General features: G+C 36.2%; 1 pseudogene; it reads left to right on the forward strand.

Moving 5' to 3' along the window:
* Positions 1-461: 461 nt before the first annotated feature.
* LOC138332655 (myb/SANT-like DNA-binding domain-containing protein 4) lies at positions 462-7,594 on the forward strand (annotated as a pseudogene).
* The last annotated feature ends 339 nt before the right edge of the window (positions 7,595-7,933 follow it).

Genomic DNA, 7,933 nt, shown 5'->3' on the forward strand with positions numbered 1-7,933 from the left:
CAAGAAGACACAACACGAATATACTGCAGTCTCACAAAACATACTGCATACATGGGATGCCGCCGTTATTTTATTCTCGGCATTTGGCATTTCTCTTTCAGATTCCCTTTTTGTAGAAGATATGCTTAAGACTGCAGAGTAAACAAACGGCAGAGGTTAGGTTCTATGTAAATTTGTCATGGTCAAAATTGGAATTAAAAACAACATGCATTTATCTAGCCTGACATCTAAAAATGGCTCGCTAATATAGCTTAAGCTTATAAAATCCTTTTTTGTTACATATCTTCTGTTAGGTAATCACCATTCTTACTCTCCAATGGTTGTTCCTACTTTATGTATTTCCCTTTAAATTATCTACAAAAACTTGATAACTAACTTTGCGAGAACTATAATATATTAAAATGACGCATTAAAAACTGTTCTCTTAACTTTGTCTTCATTCTCAGTTAACATTTGAGAAAATGGAGGCTGGTGGATTCTTTGATGAGACACTTACACATGGACACAAAATGGTTGCTGTAGTAATTTCTTAACAGCAAACCATTGCTAAAATGGTATTTTTTTTACAGTGTTTCTGACCATTATACTGTGATTGGTTAATTTTGAAACCTGGCCAGTCAATATGAAGTTTTGATGCAAATAAGTCTAAACTTAGGTCAACAATACCTTCAGAATGTTGAATATCCCAATAGGATGGACATAAAGGCACATGAATAATTGGAATCAGTTGACAATCTGAACTATTTGTGATTTCAAAAAATAAATTTCCGTTTCTTTTTCTGTTACAAAGTACCAAAATAGCTTGGACCAGGATAAGTATAACGATTAACAATCTGATTAAAACACAGATCCTTATAACCACTCCGTTCAATAGAGGATCTGACAATATCCCAAAAGGGGTCACGTCCAGATGACCTTTATACCACGTGTACTTCCTAGCAAATGCAGTTTCTACACCTTACAACATCAATTGAAAATGTCTTTTCGCCCCCAGTATACATATACAATTAGCTCTGTTGTGCACTTCGGGCGAATGATTAAGGACATTGATTTATGAATCCATGAAAATTGTTGAAATGATAGTGATTGGATTTGATTCTGGATTAACATGATTAAAAGTGGGTGGTGTCATTGACTCAATTCTGTTGACTTGTTGTAAAACTAATAATGCTGCAGACAACTTTTAACACCAAAAAATAAGTTTAAACATAAAAATATTACTTCGCCAATGAAATTGATAATAACCTTATAGCAACAAATTTAAGTACTTTACTTTTATATTTTATCCGGCCATGACTGATCTATGACTATTTCTCCATCTAAGAAAAAGTTTCAAAAATCATCTGGTCTTTCTTAGTGGCATGTCATTTTTTCGAACGCTAATCTACAATTAGCCTTTGTATAAAATAACAAGGACATGTCATTCAGATCCCCCGCCAATTGAGATATCAAAGCTGAAGTAAGTTTGATTGTGGAGACTTATGTATAAAACAAGAGATCCCAGATCCCACCAAAGAATGATCTATGTCTGACAAACGAAAGAGGGATCTTTTCTCTGCTATTCAAACTTTTACAACATATTACTACATATGAAATTTGAGAAAGATCCTTTGAGAACTATTTTAGATATATAACGGTAACAAATATCAATTATCAAATTCCAAGATGGTGGCCTGTCGGCCATCTTGTTGGCCGATTGGTCCTAATATTCAACATGCACAACTAGACCAGTAGCGGAACCTGCAAAAAAATTGGAGACAGATCCCTTCAGTGTTTTTTGAGAAATAGTGGTAACAAGCTTCAACTAACCAAATTCAAGATGGAGGCCTGTCGGCCATCTTGTTCATTTGTTCATTGCGGCCTGTCGGCCATCTTGTTTATCGATCGGTCCCAAAATGCAATATGCACAACTAGGGCCCTAGGGAAACCTACACGTGAAATTTGAAAAGAATCCCTTCAGTACTTTTTGAGAAATAGAGGTAACAAACTTCAACTATCAAAATCCAAGATGGCGGCATGTCGTCCATCTTGTTGACCGATTGGTCCCAAAATGCAATATACAGAACTAGACCCCTAGGGGAACCTACATGTGAAATTTGAGAGATCCCTTCAGTACTTTCTGCGAAATAGCGGTAACAAACTTCAACTATCAAAATCCAAGATGGCGGCCTGTCGGCCATCTTGTTGACCGATTGGTCCCAAAATGCAATATACAAAACTAGACCCCTAGGGAAACCTACATATGAAATTTGAGAAAGATCCCTTCAGTACTTTCTGAGAAATAGCGTAACAAGAATTGTTAACGGACGGAAGGACGGACCACGGACGAAAAGCAATTTGAATAGCCCACCATCTGATGATGGTGGGCTAAAAAAACAGGAAAAAGGAAATTGAGCTAAAGAAAGACGGAGTATAATTCAAGTAGAGCGGGGCTGCAATTGTTGAATCAGGTATCAGCCTTGACATTTATATTAGACTATATACACAAAGATAGGTGGAGTTTTGCAAAGTAACATTTACCATTTACCATGATATTTTCAGCAATGTTTCCATGGTAACGGAAAAAGTGCAAAAAATTAAAACCTAAAAATAGCAAAAGGCACTACTAGACCATAAGACCAATGTGTGTTTGAAGTTTCGTGGAAATATCTCTTTTAGAGTAATGCTCCGGAAACCATTCGTACGGACAGACGGACGGAACCCATTTGTATATCCCCGCCAACTTCGTTGGGCGGGGGATAATAACTGTATTACCTGAAATATGGAATTATCAAATTACAAGGGTCGCATGGAAGGTTTTCTGGGATGAAGGGCTACCAAGTTCATTCAAGGTCACAGGGGTCAAATAGTCTATAACTAAGACGCCTAGAGATAAGATATTGAACATGTGACATGCTGGGATAAAGGGCTGCCAAGGTTGTTCAACTGAATTACATTCAACTTTATTGAAGGTCATAGGGGTCAAATAGGCTAAAATCTTTAAACAATTTCTAGTCAATAACTAAGAGGCCTAGAGACTAGATATTGGAATTCTAGCATGATGGGGATCAAGGGACCTTCATTCATGGCCCAATTCATCAAATAAATCAGAACCTAAACTAAAAGAGTTATTTTGTATTGCCTTCATTGTTTGCCACTACTATATTCTTAGAGGTGTTGTATTGTGCCAATAGTCAGATGAACGTTAAGGCCCAAGATCAAGTACACAAGCAAAATAAATGGTTTTTTATATACATGTATGTGTGTGTTTATATACACGATTAAACGCCAGTTATTGTTCAAATGATGGGTACCGTTTATGCTCTGTCAGCGGTGGAGCATCTTTGAGCACGCCAGATTGTAAAACACCGGCAATTTGATCATCAAATCACCATGCAAAATTTGTGCTCAACTATGGATGACAAATGTTCCTAATTTTAACCAAATTACGCACCATAATCATCTAGTTTTGCAGGTAGGGCGTAAGAAGAGTACCTGCTGTTTCTGATTTTAACAATGCCAAATGGACGTCATTTTGGACATTAAAAGAAAAATCGACAAATACCATCAATTCAACGCTACCTGGCATAATTTCGGTAATATAAATTGCACCACTTCTGTTAAGGTATTAAACTTGTGTTTGCTAGTGATATTTATGTATGTATATCACTCTCTCTTGAATGTACTTTATTATAAATAAGCTGATAGAAAGTCTGTATCCGTCATTATTGAGATTAGATAATGCTGTTGACTCGTAAAGTGTTGTGTAGATCGTATATTTTAGCAAAAATGTATGAAACATGTACATTTCAGGAAATGAAATCCACTCGGTTCAGAACAATTTTGTCACCAAATAAATATGCTATTATGTTGATTTGTGTCTATATTGGGCACAAGACGTGTTTGTTTGCAAAACATACACATTAAATCATTTTTGACATAGTCACACACTCAAAACATAATCGCATGACGTAATGGGGTTTTCATTTGTGACACCTTGAAGGCATAAGCCTTTCGTTATTTATCATTCTACTACATGTGATCAATGAATGATCTTTTAAGTGAGGTTAAAATGTACAACTATGTTTATAGGTTTTTGGACTTGCGACGAAACTAGAAGTCTCCAGGGTTTAGCAGTATGTGATGTTAAATGGTTTATTCTAATAATATATATGCATATTTGATTATTTTTGTTGGAATTGCAATGGAATAAATTATTTTATAATAACTTTTTACACCTTCTATTGGGCCTAATTAGATTGGTCTAGGGAATGATCTCCAAAAGAAATCATGCGGGGATGGACGGTGACATACTCATTCCTATGTGTAGTTAGCTTAACGATGAAATACTTACTCAACAAATGTGATACGAACATCTAAAGATGCGCCATGCAAATCCATATCTAAAAATATCAACGTAATATTACACTAAATGTTGTAGTGTTCACTGTGCAGATGTACATCTAAATAAATATTTCACTTATAATACCTAATTGGATAAAAAAATCATATTCGTTCTGCAGCCATTTACGAACGTTGATTGATGTGGTAGACTGTATGCTAACCATACATTAAATATAATTTCTGATAATCTAGAGCATTCCCTTGTGTGATCTATTGCGAGTCGGATATGTAAGACAAAGATTGCCAAGCAACAAGAATCCTGCTAATAAAAGTAGATGACATAGAAGTACCTTTGCTGTGTAACAAAAACGAATCTAACGAACTGGCAATGGCCGTACGACAGCATATATTGGAACAGACAGTTGATTTAAGTGGACATAGTCGATTAATCTGTTTGTACGTGACAGAGATATTCCCCAACACATTACTGATACCAATTGTCATGAATTTCTGTATATAGCTTCTGTCCTTTCTGTTGTTATCTAGCTTCCTGAATTCTCCCACGTTGTTTCTCACCTATAACAACACTTAATGGTGTTGTACGAGGCACTCGGGTTCTATTTATAAGTGTGGTCTCGAGTAAAAGCAGATCATTGAACACTGGCGGCTAAAAAGTACCTTTAAAGAAATATTTCATGCAGTTGATGTCGATTCGATCGATTGATTGGCAAAAGAAAATATCTTTTGGTGTCCGTTCTTAGTAACTGATGTCTTAGGAGCAGATACCAGGAATCAAGAATACAGAAATATACCACAGCCTACCAAAACATTAGGCTTGGTTTATTATATTTACGTCCTATTAACAGCCAGTCATGTAAGGACGGCGTCCCATGTATACGGGGTACAGCGTGTATGAAGTGTGTTTCTTGTATACATGTAGTGGAGTTATTGGCCTTTTGTATAGTGTTATATTTCTTAGGCATGCTGCCAAAGCCACCAAGCAACACACCTCACCGGGTCAAAACATCCATACAGACGTTCACAAACCTAAACACGTTGCACACAAAGGCGTCCGTCTCGCCTTAGGTGTTAAACTTTTAATAGTAAATTAAACCTTAGAACACATTCATCATATGAATCCTATGAGACATGGACAATAAATGGCATTGATTTATGTATAAATAACATATCAGAAAGCATTTCAATAGTTACAAATGGTCTTATTATGTGGTCTTAGGAACACTGAACATGACCGTTTTTGGAAAAAATAAATAAATTCAAAATCATTAAGGAGTAGTTGTTAGGTGGGCCGCAGCCGATTTTTATTTAATGCATCATATTACCAAGATTGCATTTATATCCAATAAATGAAATATAACAATCCTTTAACTGTTATATTTAAACTTTACTTTATAGCTCAAAGTAAAACATAATTAAGATGCGAGAGAACAATTGAATTTCCCGCTCCAGCCATTTAATCTCAACAGCCAAGTTCAATGATATGAAAACAGTCCCTATGAAAAATTGAAAAGACAACAAAATGTCAATGTTTTTCAATCGCTTTTTAGTTTACTTTCAATTATCCAGACATTTGAAAGATGTGTTTATAGTTTCATAACTAAACTGGTTCATTCATCTACAATGTCAATTTTCCCGCGCGGACTAAGATGGTGTGGGGCGCCGGGGACATATAATAGGGTTTTGCGGGGTTTTCATCAGTCCTGGCAGGAGTTTTGACCGAGGAACTGGGATCTGTAACTTAAAAAACCTTCTTAACTATATATATAAGGAACACTTGAAGGTGACACTGAGGTTTTGGTAAGAGTGTAACTGAAATCCCTCCGTAAATCACCGTCCCTGCCTTAAACCTCTCTTAAAACCTTACGTACGAGTGGCGATAAGAGCGGGTTGTTTTTTTCCGGAAAAAGTTCATTCACCGCTTTCCATTTTCTGTATTATCTAATATGAAGTCACATTAGAGTCCTTACTGAGTTTGTTTCTGATAGACTATGTTGTTAAGCGTGTAATTAAACTAGTTTCCAAAACTGAAAGCTACTAGGCCGAGTCTCAAGGTGCATCATGGCGACTTCAGGTAGATAACGTAAGCCAAACTATCCAAACGATGAACTAGAGATGCTGTTAAGAGGTGTAGAAGCTAACAGAGATATCTTTCTAGGCAAAGTCTCCGACACCATTACCAACGAAAGGAGAAAATAAAGTTTGGAAGGCCATTGCAACTGACATGAGTGCGGTAAGCTCTACAATGATATCAGACGAAGATATAAAAAAGAAGTGGCATGACTGGAGTTCCATCATATAAGGAAAGAGATCAAAGTATCTTAGAGAAAGAAAACAAACAGGAGGCGGACCGCCCACTGAAGAGGATCTCACAGATATGGAGCTGCAGGTTTTGGATATTTTGGAACAACTCGCGTTCAGGGGATAGATACTGATGTCTGAGACACGTTTGGAAATTCTGTCCTAAAACAAGTAAACATTGTTATTTAAAAACAAATGCATTCACCAGTGATTATCTAAATTGCGGTTTTGTTCAGTTATTTTAAATAAATAGCATTAAAACGAATGTGCAATAATAATAGTAACAATAAAAATTAAAAAAGCTATTATAATAATGATACTGATACTGCACATCTGTGTGACTTGGATTGGCTAAAAAAAAACAACAACAAATACTACACTATTGCGTGCTCCAGAGACCTCAAGAACAAAAGTCAAGTTTAAGATAATATTTTGTTGCATGTAACATTTATCATTTCAAAAAATAAATAAATATATATATGAAGATGATATTTTCGCCATTATCACACAAGCTGTTCAGATACACATTTTTCCCCAATAGCTCTCTGGAGTGTGATGGAACTCTTGAAAATGACTCTGAGATGGCCTCTTCATATTATGTGCATGTCAAGCAATGTTGAAACCGCAGAAACTCAACCCATTGATATGAATCCCCAGGAAGTCTTTCTTCAGTCCATGTTGAAACTCCTTCTCCTACAATTTCTTGTGCCTCGTCGAGGAAAAGGAAAGCCATTTAATGTCTCGGATGATAGCAGAAGTACAAGTACTTACGATATCTACAGGGTGGAGGAGAGAAAGCTAACTGTTGAGACACTCTTCTGAGCGTGACCGACTTGACATTGAAATCCAACGTCTAAATGTTGAAAAAGAAATCTTAAAGACACTGAAAGAATTTGTTCCAAGCCAGAATATTTCTACAGCTTCGAATAGTTCATTTGTTGTTGCTAACTAAAGGCAAGCTTCTTTAAATCGTTGGAGCACCTCGACATACCCATACGTAAATGTACCAGCTGATGATGAATACATGTATACCAATCTGTAGTTATATCACTCACCACTGGGTAGGACCTTTCGATCTTTTTTCAATTGAAGCAAATTTTAACATAGTTATAAGTTATAACTTATAATCCAATCATTTTTCATTTTCCAGTAAAACCTGCCTTAATGGACACTTTGTCTTGCTGAAAGCAGGCAGCTTACGATAAAAACTATATTTTGAGTTTTAATTACGAAGTTAACTTTTTAGGCGGCCAGTCTCCGTCCGTCCGTTATGATCCGTTATGATCGCTTA

Source organism: Argopecten irradians, chromosome 10 (assembly GCF_041381155.1).
Source record: "Argopecten irradians isolate NY chromosome 10, Ai_NY, whole genome shotgun sequence".
NCBI classification, from domain to species: Eukaryota; Metazoa; Mollusca; class Bivalvia; order Pectinida; family Pectinidae; genus Argopecten; species Argopecten irradians.